The 16,333-nt window shown below is 48.8% G+C and overlaps 1 long non-coding RNA gene across 1 annotated transcript; it reads left to right on the top strand.

Annotated features, from left to right (window-relative positions):
* The first annotated feature begins 9,206 nt into the window (after positions 1 to 9,206).
* On the top strand, positions 9,207 to 16,031 carry LOC144474055 (uncharacterized). Its single transcript, XR_013494684.1, has 5 exons — positions 9,207 to 10,653; positions 10,745 to 10,876; positions 10,988 to 11,082; positions 11,162 to 11,491; positions 15,808 to 16,031. It is a non-coding gene; the product is annotated as an uncharacterized LOC144474055 (long non-coding RNA).
* The last annotated feature ends 302 nt before the right edge of the window (positions 16,032 to 16,333 follow it).

Genomic DNA, 16,333 nt, shown 5'->3' with positions numbered 1-16,333 from the left:
ACCTTTCCTTTACCGTTATTCCTTCTTCGTTCGCTTCTCTCGTTTCTTTCGGTTCGTTTTTGTTGGCGGAGCGGCAGCTCGCTGCACGCGTGGGTGCGCGAGAGGACGCGAACACCGCGACGGCATGCACGCCGTATCCTTTTCGAGATTCTATTCGAGGAGACTGATCCTGAATAGGGATCCCAAGGGCGCCTACGTAATCCCGGGCCCGCCATTGTACGATCCCTGGCGACCAGTTCCCCTCCGGAGACTCTTTTTCACGGTCTTACCGAGCTGCCACGAAAACTCGAACGCGTCTCGAGCTCGTCGAACTTTTACGGGCCTCGTCGCTTCTCTTTAAGGGGGACGCGCCCCACCCTGACGATTAAAAAAATCGATCTTTCTTATTTTCTCGAAGTTTCGTGTGTGTAGAATTTTTTTTGCTAGAACGGTATTTTATTAGGTAGAAATTTATCAGGGGAAAAAAGTTATCTTGAAGTTTCTTTTACGGATTTTTGGAAATTTTATTTTTAAACTTGGTTGCGACTATATACATCAGATTTATCTATTTCAAATTATACGGAGATGTTCTGCATAGAGTATCCTATAGTGTACGATTTTTTCCTGATATGTCAAATTTTTTAAAAATCTTTATAATCGCGTGCGCTACATTTTATATAACAATTTCTGGTTTATATCTGAATAATCTATTTTTAATTTAGACGTCTCAATACTTTCAACTGCGATGTCGAGAACAGGGTTTCGAAGCATCGCTATATTGTGATATTTTTATTTTTGTAAATTTTGAAGGCAATGCCGAAACATACTATATGCATTCTCGCGAAACGATCGAATCTTCTACTTAGCGTATAAAAACGGCCTCTCGAGGAGGCTCGTTTTCTCGGCGCGATCGCGAGGCGTCGGCGCCGCGTGAAAAATGGGCGCCCGGGGAAAGGAAGGGAAAACTATCGATAACTTCTGTGGAATTCGCGCTAAAGGTTAGCCACGAAACGTCGTCCCGTCCCTCCCGTGCATCGATCGGAGAAATCGTCGCTTGCGCAATACGGATCGCAGCATTATGCAATTAATTTTCGTAGCCTCTCTCCGCGATTACCTGCGAATACCTATCAAGTCCGTGGACAGGCGTGTTAGGTGATCGCCACAGCGACTCGCTATAGCCCAGAAAAATGTTTTCAAGATCGATTTGCGCAAAGAGGCGAAGCCGTTTCCGCAGGTAACCAGCATCGCATCTTCGCAGGGGAAAAAGCGGCCTGAGTCGAGGCGACGATCCGAAATCGGATGGCGGAGCTACCTGGCGCCAATCTGCTGGTTCAGGAGGCCGGGCACCGGTAATTCTGCGGTCGATGGGAGCCCGGATGAATCGGCGGGACGAAATAACGCCATCGCCGGGAACCAGGCATGGCTCCTGGATGGGAAAAGGAAAACTGGAGGGAGCAACGCAGCCCGGGAAAGAGGCCCCGGGCGAGGAGAGCGGGGGAGGCGGAGCGTTAGAAGGGTAGCGATAGGATCTAGCAGGGCTCCCGTCTTCAGCGTGACTGGTAAACGACTCCGAGAGACCGTCTTTGATAATCGCCGACCGCGCGCATCGCATTTACAAGTCCTCTGCGCGGGGCCTGGACCCTGCAGGCTACATTGTTTTGACGTACAATTACGTGCGTCCTCTCCTAGGGTCCATCGTGGCCGGTCCCACCCCGGAGATCACTATGATTACAGGACTTTCCACCGGTTACGGAAAATTCGAGCCGTGTCGGTCGTCCGCTAAGTCCTTTTTAACGACGACTTTGCTCGGGAGATAGGCCGATGGCGTACCTGCTTGATCTCGTTTGAGCTGCGGATTTCTAGGGTTAACCAAAGTTCATGTCTAGCGGAGAATTTGGTCTTTAATTCGGTGATATAGTTGTTTACAAATGACTTTGCTTTTTGGTGGATCGAGGAAAGATTCTGTTCAAGTGTCGATTTGACGTGAAAATGGTTGCGAACAAGTTTCTGTTTAGCAGAGAAGTATACTTAGCCTTTGACCCGGTGCTCGAAGCCTGGACAAGCGACTACTAAAGGCCCCAGGAGGCCGACGTTTGGATGCAGCCTGGTCAGACGATGGAAAGCGGAAGCAATAAAGGCGTGGGCGGTTGGGTCGGGGCTCATTGCCGTTATCGATATCCCTCGGAAAGTCGGAAATCCTCGCGGCGATTAAGGGGGGAACGGTCCCGACCCAGCGCCGACCCATTAAATGCGATGAAGAGGCGGAAAAAAAGGGATATATCGAGGAGAGCGGGAGGGGACGGAGGGCCCCTTGCCGTTGCCACGGAACTACCGAGCGCAAGGTGGTCGAGGGAATCTGTGAAAGTTAACGGTCGAAGACGGGCAGAGCAAGTGCACGCACTTGTGGGAAGAAGACGGGAGTGCCAGGCAGTCAAGCAGTCAGCCAGACAGGCAGGGGTGTTCCGTGGACGCGCGTTGCGGTGTATAGGGTGCCCCGGCACGAAGGTGCCTTCGGTTCCTTCGTGGCCGTCGAATTAATGGGCCATCTGCCGCCTCTCTCGGCCGGCTCCTTCGAGGAAGTCAATGTTTAGGAAGTCCATGGGAAGCGGCGACAACGGAAAGCCCCATAAACGGCGTAGTACATGGGAACGAGCGTTCGCAAGGAAGTCGGTGCGGGTCCTTCGCACGACGACCGGCCGCCTCCTCTCGCCCCGTCCTCGTCGGGGGAGGCAAGGTGTAGGTGTCTGCTGCTGCAACGGTGACCGCAATGAAACAGTCGAGATGCTCGCCTCGGTCACCGATACTCCCCCGAGATTAGCTTTTCCGGTTCTTTGACGTCTTCCAGCGTTCCGGAGCCGTTATGGAGGTCCGCGACCGCAAAAGGGTTGGCAACGGTCGCGCGACGCTGTGGGAACACGTAGGTGTTCCGCCAAGAATTTCTCGTTCGCGTCCTGCGAAATCGGGATTTGGGAGACCGTTGCGAACACCTGATCCTCCCATTCCAAGTACAAGGAAGTACCATCTTCAGCGTTCCAAAAGCTCGTTGCGGAGAGAAGCAATGAGTATTTCTCTATTAGAATCAGCAACGACTCTTTAACGAGCTATATTCTTCAAAGAACCGAATACAAACTCGTTACAAAGGGGAGTCAATAGTTAAATGTTAGAATTGGTAATTAAAGCAACCGTTTTATGAATGACAATCTTTAGGGAGAACGAATCGATCGTCAAATCTATATCAATCGATCGGGAATGAAATCCGCGATCATTCTCAGTGTCTGAATGGAAGCTCGTTATCGCTCGTTAAGAATCGGTGACCTTTAGAACGTAGACTCGTTATAAAAAGTGTTTTGACACAGAACATATCTTATCCTAATCGCGACATCTCTGTTTAAATTTACGAATTACGAACACGATAATATCTGTTTGTTTGGTGGCACGTGCATACTTTGCTCTGCTCTTCGTCTCTGCGAGATTACATATTGTGGAATAAAGTTCATTACGTTTCATAGAATAAGCGGGTCCTTATAAGCCTTCTTCGATCAGAGAGGGAGTCTATTTCTTCGTGCTGCAATCAGTAAAGGAGGCAATCCTTTGATCGACGATCTTCAAGGTTTAATCTTCCCTTGCACTATGACTCCCTTCGCATTGCATGATTAGCACTTATTTGTCGTTAATATTTTCGTTAATAGAACGAGATAATTTCTGCTTCTCTTATTGTCTTTAATTATTTTCGTTCCTAGACATCGATGATAAAAAAATTCAATTTGATTTCGATTTAGAAGAAATTAATAATATTAATATTTATTAGATCCTGCATGAAATCTGTATCACGAGTCGGACTGGTTATTATAGTGCAAGGGGTTGAACAGGGACTCGTCGTAAAAGGGAAGGATCGATCTCCGAATCTGCGTTGGAATCAGTCACGAAAGGAGCCACCGTAGATCCGGAGGGTCCGAACGGATTGTCGAGGACGCGGAAGACGACGTCGCGGACGGTTTGAGGCGCAGAAGGCGTCGCGCCCGCCTCGCGACAGTTCGCGAAGGTTCGGCCGGGCCTACCGACTGTTTCTTTCCCGGCCGTATGGCATTGTGCTGTCGCGGGAAGACGGAGAGCGGCGGGCGCACACGGGCCCCGAGCGCCTCGAGGCCCGGGGCCCGGGGGCCCGAGCGTGGGCCAGCTCCGTGGGGTGGGTGCCGAGGGGTGACGGTGGCGCTCCAAGAAAACGACGGTTGAAAGTCGCCCGGTTTCTCGTGTGGGACCTTCAGGTGGACGTGAAACTTTTTAGCTCTCCGCAGCACTTCTCGAAGCCGCTCGGGGTGTGCACCTGCTATACACCTGTTGGCCGTTGCTGCTCCTGCTGGCCGCCGTGAAACAAATGCGACCAACCTCTTGCCGCGCGCTGGCCACGTTCGGCTTCTAGCCGGCGCGTCGCGTCCGTTAGTAGGCGTCCGGCTCTTTCATCGATCCTCCTCGATCGGACCGATTCGATTTCTGCTGTAATTACGGTGCCACTCCGTCGACCCGAGTATCGAATACCGTGAATCGGTTTCTCTCCCTTTTTCTTTCGCTTCGCTCCCACCGGGGCTCCGCGCCGCGCGCGAACCTCCATGGGAAGACGAAGAATGTCAGCCGCACACGAAGACGAAGTCCAAACTCGTAACCACAAACCCCGATCGAAAATCGGCTGCAGCCGAAGAAGTGCAACGAAGTCACCGGAATGAGCGGCCCCGGCTATTCGCGGCGCATACCAAATGCGATTGCGCAATTATCCTCGAAGACCCGCGTCCACGGCGGAGGGCAACGATGTACGTCCGACGCCGGGGTACCGGGCACGATGCAAAAACCTCGCTCCTCGGTTGATGCACGGCACCGGAGATCCTCGCGCGACAGCTTCCGACCGCGGGGCTTGCCCTCTTTCGGGCTGCTTTCGGCGAAAGCGAAGAGGACCGATTATCCTGCGCGGGTATTAACTACGGTGAAGTTCAAGGTACTCTTCGTGCGGTACGCAGAAACGTGTGGGAGCGAATCAGGATACAGAAGAACCTCGATTATATATGGACTATGTAGGGCGACATAAATATTCGGATAATAGGATAGTTAGATAATTACAGTGTCAGACTTTATCTTTATTAATATGTACATTAAGAAGGAGGAGCTGATTACCGTGATGCACAAATTGATCCTGGTCAATGATCCTGACCAAATTGTCGTGCTCTTGATCCCCGTTCATTATTGTAAATCAATTATTAATATATGAAACTTTTCTATTTTTTTTTATTTCTGCTTACGTCTTACATATTTTAAAATCATTTAATGTATCTTACTCTATAAATGTAAAATGAATTATTCCCGAAAACAAAGTAAGAGCACACGAAAATAAGTTGCTGATAAATATTTGAGACCGATAAGGGACTGTACCTGGTTGCCCAATGATAGTCTTCGTATTGATCGACGCGAGAAGCTGAATTACGCACAGAGTTCTTCGGGGCTTGTTTCTATCGGCAAACAGTATATCGGTCGCCAGGACCAAGAGACCGAAGAAGCGCGAGCCGAGATGCACGCAGGAGGGAGAAGAGGGGGAGGCGGAGGAGGAGGAGGAAAGCCTGATACACTTTTAATACGGGACCGAAGGAGCCCCCTGCACAGCAGGTGCACCGCAGGTGATTCTGCTCGTCCTCCTCTTACCGAGCAGGCTTCCTCTCACGGCTCCTCAACCGGCCTGCACCCTGCGTACGCGATCTCCCACAGTGGTGGACTCGTCTTTTTTCCGCGAGGGGCACAAGGACCGATCCTTTTTCGAGACTGCCTCTTCTTCGCCCCCTCTCCTCTTCTCTCTCTCTCTCTCTCTCTCTGTCTCTCTCTCTGTCTCTGTCTCCCTCTTCCTCTCGCCCTTCTCGTTGCCGATACTCTGTCGCCGTTCGGGATCGAGAACCGGAGATTCGATCGCGACGGTTGCATAGTCGGCTGCTTAGATCCTCCTACGGGGAGTGGTCCACGGCGATCGTAAAAGAATCGATCGCGATATTAGTCGCCGCAATAATCCACCGGGGGAAATTACGGTCTGAAAATCCTGCTGGATGCTGATAGCCGGCGGAAAGAGGACTGCGGCAGCTTGACCAGTCGGAGACAGGAGGTTCCTTCTGACGCGGTGCTTAACTTATGCTTTGGTGCTAAGCTGTGCGAGCTGTGTGTGTGTGTGTGTGTGAGGTTGTTTAAATGGCACGGCGATTTGGAACATTATCTTTTATTGACACCGTTCGATAGACCAAGGAAAACCATCTCGGTCAACTTTCAAGCTATCGTCGCGAGATTAACAGACGAAGCTTCTTCTGTTATACGCAATGGAAAATTGTGAAAATTGTAAAAATTATTTTCTCTTTATGGTAGCCGTGTCAGTTGTATATTTCCTTCGTCATTGTTATACAGGAAAATTACAATTAGTAGAATATAGATTGTAAATGGGGAATACAATGATAAAGCATAAGCAGGGTAGAGATAACGATTGGTAAGAAAACTACAACGACTTATTACGTAACGATAATTAAACAGATTGATAGGACCGTTTAAATCGACAAATTAATTGGAAGAATTTGTTTGCATTAATTCGACGAATGCTTCGATATTAAATGTTGATTAATATTAAAAACATTAATGAATTACCGAGATGACGTCATCCGCACAGCTAGCGACTCGAGACTCGATCGACGTGGTTTTTTTTTTCCAACGTCTTATCGAACGCTATAGACAAAGATCAATTTAAGGTCACATTTTGCCATTTCTAACGTCTGAACCCTTTTCAGGTTATCACCTTTCTTCTGGAAAGGAGTCGCAGGTTCCCGCGGAAGACGACAGGTCAGGATGGAAATTGGTAGGGAAAAGAGGGTCGTCCCGCTCCGGTGTCGGAAGCCGGGGCTAATAACAGCGACGGCCACGGAGCCGAAGGGAGCTCGAGTGGAACAGCCCCGAAGAAGGTACACTCGCCCTGCGTCGTGGGAAAGTCGAGGGGCGCGAACCGTTTTCGAGACGGGCGGCGGCGCAAGGAGACGCTGGGGGTGGACGGGTAATTGATACGGCGTGGTAGGGCCGCGTTTGAATTTCATTAAGGGCCCCGACACCAGGCCCGGATTCATCACGCTCCACCGGCTCGTCCACTCGAACGGCCAGGAATCCGTCGACACCGGGGCACTCCGATGCGGTCCCACGACCCCGAAACTGCAGTCGAGGTATCTGCCGGCAATAATCGCATATGGGAAAGTAAACGCCGAAAGACAATCACCCTATCGCGTTCATACCCTCCGAGAAATCGTATACCGTGCTAATCGGTCACCCTCTCTCGATCGCTGGGCCCGAAAGGGGCCACTTTTTAGGGAAAATCGACATGTCGACGGGGCCGGTTCTTCGGGAGAACGTGACATTTTATTTATTAGGAGGACTCATAGAGATGTTTCATTTTGAAGTGGGAGAAATTGTTATCTTTTTGGAGGATACCATTTCATCGTTGCAAAACTTATCTTTTAATCAGAGTTTAGTTTTACAGAATAATAGAAAAAGCGATATTACCTATCGGTGTTCATTATTGCAAGATAAACGTGAAATGGACATATTGTCATCACATTCCTCCAGACGTTGTCATTTTCTTAGTATCATCGTCGTATATCCGATTAAAATAACAAAGTCACAAAAAAATAACAAAGTAGCAAAAATGAAAAAAATACATCTGTTTTATCAACAATTAATTCGAAAAGAAATATTTAAACAATTTCGAAAGAATATTTTAGAGCATCAGCACAATGCGAACAAACTGCATGGAGGTATACGGGCTATCGGATGATGCACAAGTAAAGCTTTGCATTACTAAAAATTGTAAAAAAAGGTGACAACTATTATCTGAAAAAAGTAACCATATTGTAGCCAACTGAAGGCAGAAGTGAGCCTGTCGGCTCGAATATCTACCACCGCTTAAAATAATAGCGGCACACTCCTAGTTCGCGTCTTGACGGGGGGTTCCGTCCTCGGTCCTCATTGCAGGACGCAGCAGCGTCCGTCGCTCATAGCCGGTGCAGCAGTTGACGTTTAATGAAGTTGTGTGGTAACGGACGAGAAAGTCGCTTTTCGCCGCTAATTGTCGCCGCCTTAAACAGTGGTTCGATATCGGCTGGTCTCCCCGGAACGGAGGGGGGCAGCGGCGGCGGCGCGACTCGAATGGGCATCGCGCGTCGCCGGTAAAAAGATGGCGCGATTACCGGGCCGGACGCGTGCTCGCGCCAAATTGCCCTGCTTTTCTTTCTCCGCGGTCGAATTTAGCCGGCCCGTGAAAAATGTCTCACCTGCTGTCCTTACCCGATGAAGAAATTCTGACAAAGAGATCCGCTTGGCCGCGAGCGGCTCGCCCACAGGTGCCATTCCCTTTTCCATCGCGGCGGTTGCGAAGGTGTCCGCGCAACAATGTATGTACCAGGGGGAACGGGTTCCACGGAATTGCGCAACCGTGGACCACAGGGCCAACACGGTCCTCGCGCGGCGAGGTTCGCGGCAAGAGGGTTTCGATCGTCGAATCCCGGCGATCGCGAGAGATAAGAGAGGACTCGCTCGTTGCCGGCTAATTACAGGCGGGCCGGGGCCTAGAAGAAGTCGAGGAGCGCGTGTCCCGGCCGCGCAAGCTGCACCGCCGCGCTGGATGCACGATGCAGTCGACGGACCCCCATAAAAGACCGACGCAGCTGGGTTTTTTTCGTAAAAATCCGGGCAGTGTGTGCGGGGGCATGTGGTCTGCTCGGCGAGACAGTCGCGAGGAGGAAGAAGACGAAGAAGGCGAAGAGGACGAAGAAGAAGAATAGGTGGATGAGACTCGCGCCAGGCCGAGCGAGACCAACGGAGAAAGAGAGAAAGCGAGAAAAAGAGAGAGGAAGAAAGAGGGAGGGAGAGAGAGAGAGAGAGAGAGGAGAGGAGAGAGGCAAAGCGAAGGCAGAAACGAACTTCTGTCGAAGAGGCTCGAGGAGGAGGCAGAAGAAGGAAGAGCAGAGCCGTAGGAAGACGGGCGACGGTGCCGGCGGTGGTGAAGGAGGATAGCAAGAGGCGGCAAGGTGCTGCCAAGGTGGCGGTTAGGGCAGCTGATCTTCGAATAGCAGCAGGTGAATGCGAAGAAGCTCTCGCGCTGCTGGAATGAGCGAGACAGGCCGGAGAGAGGGGCGAAAGGGAAACAGAAAGAGAAAAGGATGGCTGGTAGTTGCGGTAGATGCCGTGGAGGAGGTGGAGAAAGAGGTGGCATCCACGCGTGCATAAAAGGTGTTTCGTTATTGTTACCAGGCGCGCGCGCTGCAGGTCCCTTGGATTTATTAATCTTGTTCTCCCGTGGCAACGCGTTCCACCCGGACCGATCGAACGCCGAACGCACCCTGCTGCTTATCGCCGCTCGATTTCCATCTCGTCGGTGCCTCCCGACAGGGAAAACTGCCGACCCGACCTGTTTTACGACCTGTTAATTCACCAGGACCACGACCGCGCCGTCGTCACGCTGGAAATTCCAGGAACCCATCTCTCTTCGCCGGAGGAAATCTCGTCGCCTCTACGCCGTCAACCCCTTGGCCCCCACAACGACGTGACAACGTCGTCGCGAACATCCTCATTTCTCAAAAGCTAAATGGAAGTCCCTTTTAGCTGAAATAAATGTCGATTTAAATTATCGACAAAAATCGTATAGCATTTCCAAGCAGCATTGCTACCGCAAAACACTGATTTCAAAATCGTGTCAGCATGCCGTAAGTTACGATATCTATGCAGAATAGAAATTGTCTTGCAACAATTGGAAGGCATAGAAACTAGCGTGCCTTATACTTTGTTTAATTATTTAAATAGACGAATAATAATAATAATAACGATAATAACATGACATTTTAAATTGCACAAATATATAAAATCACGGTGCATCTTTCAATGTATTTTTAATTTACAGGGATATCGAACGAGACCTTAGACGAGTAGAGTCGTCAAGATCCGCGGTTCGAGATCGAAACAAGGCCAGGTCGGAGCAAGAGTCCGCAGGTGTTCCCTTGTCATAAATAAATGACTACTCTTTGTACTCTGCACTATTGGAAACGCCTGGATACGGGTCTTGCGGCCCCCGGTCCCAGACGAGGTTCAAAAAATGGTGTTCCCCCGTTGGCGAGAGCTCTCCTTGCCGCTTTGGCGCCAATAAAAAAACAACCCCCTCGCGTCTCTATTCGAGATACCGTTACCGGCTCGCTCGACGAGATACCGCGTCCGCTCGCGAATCGCCGATGAATTTATGACCGGTTCCGCGGCGCGGAGAAGTTCCCGATGCGCTCGACGCTCGGCGCGCGTGCACGTACTCGATCAACGACATTCTTTCCCATGTCGAGGCGATCCGTTGACGACCGGAGGCACGGGTGCCGGCGAGGAAAACGCCGGGGCCCCCCGATTCTGGAAGCCTTTTTCTCCCCTGTATCTGCGGTTTCTAGGCCGCCTCGAAACTTATCTGTTACGCAACGTTGCGCTCGCGTTGGCGGTCTTGCGGCGGTTATATCAAACTTTCGGATAGTTTCAGGACAGTCAGGATATGTAATGGGGGATGTCCTAGTGGACTAATTAGATGAAGATAATCCTCCAGTATCGTTTTCGAAGACGCTAGCAACGATAGAGAATTTGTAGAATGAAGTAAGTTAAAGCTGCAGCTGTTGCCGACTCGCGGCTCCGCGAAGATTGTTTCACATTCTCGGGACTTTTAATGATTCGCATGACTTTACAGCTGTTGTGTACCAAGGTTGTCATAACGATCATCTTTCGAACGTGAAAAGAGAGACCATCGCCACTGCCCATTCACTCGGTTCCATCGTCGCCGCGAACCCGACGCATTGTTCGCTAAGTATCAGGTCGTCACGTAAGTTCGCGCACTGTCTACTTCTTTCATTCTCTTCAACCCCTTGTCACACCATTTCCTTCACAATCGTGATAATTTGAAGGTTCTCATTGTAATAATTTCTTATTGCAGGAAGGAATTTTGTACTGGAACACTCAAGTATTGCGGAGAAAGGAATAGAATTTGAGTTTGTCTTAAAAGAACGAAATAAAATTCATACTTGACAGGTACCTGCTAGAAATCTCCATCAAAAGTTGCGCTTGGATAAAACTTATTAAACCTAACCTATGTTTGAAAATTGTACAGGCAGAGATATAAAAGTACTCGCGGCGAGGACTTACGGATTACGTGATATAAGAAAAAGTCTAATTGTGAGGGGGAGAGAGGACGAGTTCGTGGGCGAAGGAAACGGAACGCCGACCGGAAAAGGTCTCGAAAGAGGAACGGTGGCGGAGGTGGCGGTGGAGGAGGAGGAGGAGGTGGAGAAGACGTTAGGACGACGAGGAGCACCTGCGGCTCATTATCGATCATCTATCGAACAGGTCCCCGAGCCCGGGCCGAGCTACCCTCGGAATCACTATGCGCCGCTACGTATCCGACCGTTGAGGATCCACCCTGCGTCGTGGACACCGTCAGGTGCTTCTTCCTGGACGGCAAGTGCAGGCGGCGCGAGTGCTTTCTCGATTTAATGACACGTTTGTCCCACAAGAGCCGTGGCCGGCCACGCACACGCGCCACCTCGCTTCGCCCTGGCCGAACCTCGCCCCGTCTTCCTTCTTCCAGCGGTCGGTTCCCGGATTTCCGTTCGCCGTTGCCAACCAACCACCATCCGTACACGCATCCCGACCAGCACGACCGAACCTGCAAAACCATTCCGTGCAATTTCGATCGAACGCTCGCGACTGCCGTCGCTTGCGGTTCTCCTTTACAGACTGCCACTAACCTCCTGCAAAATTGCTAGAAATTATTGGCCTCCCAAGATGACGAGGCTGCGGGGCCCGGCCGTCTAATGTCAGGCCCGCTTCTCGTAACAATTGCAGCTCCCTAAGATCGCTTTTTGTCGAACTCCCGTCGTACTCCGACGCGATCAACGCAGCGACGACTTCCCAGAGAAAGCATAGAAGATAGAGTCTTCACCGAGCGATCCGTACGATCGTAACTTCAATTAGCAATCGAAGATAAGCGTTTCAAATAAGACCACCACTCGTGAAAGTTGCAGCCCCGGCTCTTCAATCGACTTATCGATACGCGAACGTCGTAGCCGCGTGGAAAGTGTGAAACGGCGAATCCTCCACGATCGTTTTTCAATTGCAATTACACGCGGTATCAGGAGCGGGCAATTATCGACTATCGGCGCGATCGCTCGAATTTATTCGAAAGCGAGCGGCTCGCGCGAGCCCGATTCCCGTTTTGGCGATCGATCGTCGGTTCCCAGGGCTTGTAATTGACCGCGTTCGCGGCAACGATAACGGTCACCGGCGACAATAAAGTCGTCCCACCGTCCACCCCGTGCCCCGCGTTTGTTAACTACGTGTGTACACGATTGCGCGTTTTTACTTATCAAAGTTCAATTGAGTTAACGATCGCACCTGTAGGTTCCTTTCTCCTCGCGCTAGGACGAGAGACGGCGGTTGGCAGCTGGACGGCTATGGGGAAGGAGCGCGTGTCGCCGCACACGGTACGCCGGAGCGGGTACGTGTGTACGTACAGGTGGGACGGAGTCATCATCCTTCTCCTACAGCGGCTCGCTCGATCTTCTCGTTCTTATCATAAATTTCCTCTCGTTTCCTGGCCTCGGACCGGTCGAACCCGCCCCTCTGGACCCACAGATTCCTTTCGACGCCCGTCCGAGCGACCCTTAACCCTCGTCTCGGGGCATTTGCATTTTTCGAAATGTCCGCCGGTTGCGTTTCTAGCCGCGAGACGTTTCTATGAATTAACTGCGATATCGGACTGCCTCTCTCTCTCCGAATTCGCGTCAATTTGCAAGCTGCTGGAGAATCGTTTCTGACGGCGAGGGGTTGCTACGAATTAGCTGTTATTCAAATTAGACTGGCCTTTTCCCGCAGTCTATGCAGATTGACACGCTTGTGGAGTTGTTTCTGATGGTGGAAGCTAACCATTGGCCAACTGCGAGGCGAATTGAAGTAATTTTCTAATAGAATTTAAGAATGGAAATGTTAACGACGGTGAGAGGTAATAATGTTTCTGACGATGGCAGGAGGGTATAAATTTGTTAGAATACTAGTTGGATAGCTTTTTCCATTTAAAACGAATGCAAAGTACAATAGAATCAAATATAAGCGTGCCAAGGTAGGAACAAGAGGTGAAAGTCTGAAGGGGTTAATCTGAAAAGAATAAAACAAGCCAGAGATCAGGGTAGAATAATACAATACTTAAAATATAATATATATGGATATTAATTAACAATGAAGTTATAAATTAGTTTTATCTATTTACTAGAGTATATTCGAATGTTAATTATTTGTAGGAATATTTTGTAATCTTATAAAATGTGTGACAGCATTATTAATATTAAGAGAAAGGTGCAAACTCAGTGAATACTGCTAACTCAGCTTTTCCCAATGTTCTTAAAAAATTGACTGATCGAAAAGTCTCCTGACAGTGAGGGGGTAGGTACGATTTAGCTGCAATCCAAATTACACCGCCTTTTTTTCTGCGTTCCTAGATTGACAAGCTGATGGTCGAAGGGTTAAACGAGGAGGAAGCAGAGTGGTGCTTGTGCGGCAAAGCAGATTCAAAGAAAATCGTTCCCAGCAGCAGCTGCGTCGCTAGACGAACAAGTCGAGCCACCTTCCGGTGGAGTTTTTCTTCTGCGACGTAGGAAAAAGAGAAAGAGACCCCCCCCCCTCATCGACGATCGCTTTCCGTGGCTTCGGAAACGCGTTTCGCCTCGGAAGGCTCGTTAGCAGGATCGGCGTAATTACGTGAATCGTCTTCACTGTATCAAAGTGGCAAGGATCGGTGACTGGTTCCAAGCAGAACGAGAGAGAGAAATAGAAAGAGAGAGAGCATCGTCCCTTTAAACTGTGTCCCGTGTGACACGGTTGCCGAGGAGGCTCAACACTTTTTTACCATCTGCCCCTTGTCGGGCATATGTTGCCGGGATAACATCGAAAATGATCCGAAACAGGTAGAGCAGTCTCTACGTTTCGACACTCGCTACCCGTCTGTCGGCGATCACCTGTTGATTTCCCTTAAATCGGAATAATATCGTGGCTTTTCACCGAACCCATTCGCCGCTAGACGATTCCCCCTCGAAACAGCTACTTCAATCCTTTCTCTATACCGTCCACGGGAACGGCCCGCTGCTTGACTAATTCGGGCAGAGGCACTTCGGAGATCGGCTCGTGTTTTGACTCGGCGGTAACTCGATCGCTCCTTGAACCGATCGCTGAGACCTCGATTTGATAACCGTGGGACGAACAATTAATACGTGCCTTATCACTACAGTGTGAATCTTCACGCGTTTCTGGCACGTTTTATTTTGAAACGTGAACGGAAAACGTGACACTCTATTTTTACCGCGATGAGTTTTCAAGCGGATAAAAGATGATTCTGTCTTCTTTGAACATTTATAAGTGGATTTGATGCATTTATGGGTAAAATGAGAGGGTGGAATACGAAACATGAAAGTTATTCGAAGGATGTACGAATTACATTTGACTAAAATTATTGGAACGGAAAACAACTTTCTATTTAATTTCCGTTCAGTTCATTCGATGCAAAAAAGAATAGTGGAAGTATTTAAAAAGTTTAAAGATGTTATTGCCTTATATCCAACCGATTACGATGATTAAGAAACGAAATGGTTGTTAGAAATAATTTTTTATAAGGAAAATAAAATTGATAATCACAGAACAGTATAGTAGTATATTAATATGTGCTACATACTGCATATGTATATACTATGTACAGATTATTAATTAATATTAAACGTTTACTGAACGGAATTATTTTCGAAATTTAAAGAATGTAATAGTTGACAGATTGTCGCAAATCGGTCAATAATAAGTGTCAGGCGTACTATTTCCTTTACAATCATAATAATTAGTTCTTTATCAATCTTAGTAATTTTATAGAAGGAAAAGAGACTTTATATTTATCGTATATTTTCATCTACCTGAATGTTTAAATATCACTGACCTAACACTAAATCTACCCAGACCTGAAAACGAGTAACAAAAACTGCCTGATAAGAATCACAAGATAGAATTTATTCAAATTTTGCTCAATATTTTATTATAGTGGCTGTCTGAGTGAAGAAATATATCTAACAATTTTTCAATGGAAACAGCGTTATGATTGCAATAATTATAAAACAAAATATATGATACAAATCACTTGAAAAACAATGGTAGATTTAGTATCAAAGAAACGTGACATCCATGCCCATCGATTTGTTACCAAAAATCTCCAGCAGGACTGTGATTCGTTGAAGTCCGGCAAGTCATTAAGCAGCGTGTAAACGAGACGCGAATTTAGTTTTTCGGACGCAGAGAGACGAGCGTAGGCGCGTATAGGCCGCAGCGGAACCGCGCCGTGACTCGTACCCTTCCGTTTCCGGCGTATCGGCGATCTCGGTGAATATGAGCTGCGATTAACCGTGAATGGCCGTCGGGACAACCCCCCGTGTAGCAGATCCGGAGCGAGGGGTCTCATGAAAGCTCGCCACTTGATTTATGAACGAAAATCTCGAGTAAACGCCCGTTTCCGCGCTCCGCCGGGCGTGAAATCACTTTGGGCGAGTTCCACCGCGAGCCGGCTCGTCCTCGTCGCGACAGCGAGCCGGCCGGGCGTGCAGTTCCGGCGCGCAGGAGACCGGAAGTCCCGGCTCATACTCGCCGCGATGACGCTATCGTCAAATAAATTCCTCTCGCCGGCAATCCGATCTCAATTGCAAACATTTACGTTTATGTGCGATGTTACAGATTCTTGTTAACGAATCCTGCGACTTGGTGTGGGACGAGAGAAGTCGATGCAACGCAGGATAACGATCCGGCAATTTTCACATCGGCCCCGCACGATTTCGTCAAGATTTTGCGAACACCAAGCTTCCTCTATTGTAATTAACCCTTTGACTGCGGTTGATTTTGTGACCATACAATAGAGATTCAGTTAGGTAGAATGCATTTTTGTGAAGACAATATTTCAGTAACAAAAAGGCTGAATTTCACGCGCATTAAAACGACATTAATCATTTCTTTGTATTTTTAACCGAATTGCTACTACATATATTAAAATCTTAATATTAATGTAGCTGATAATCTAGTAGTAATCTCAATAAGATCTACCAGACAATTATCGATCAAATTTCCATATAACCTTCTCGGTAAGACACGCAGTTTAATTAGCGCCAAAGCTTCTCGATAACTCCGCGAAATATACCCTTCGGTTTCAGCTTGCGAGAAAGAACCTTTGTTTTTATCAGAAATCATTTCGTAACCCGTCGTTATT

The sequence above is a fragment of the Augochlora pura genome, chromosome 8 (genome assembly GCF_028453695.1).
Source record: "Augochlora pura isolate Apur16 chromosome 8, APUR_v2.2.1, whole genome shotgun sequence".
Lineage (NCBI taxonomy): Eukaryota > Metazoa > Arthropoda > Insecta > Hymenoptera > Halictidae > Augochlora > Augochlora pura.
Note: the sequence above shows the minus strand (reverse complement) of the source record. Positions and strands in the feature narration are given on the sequence as shown.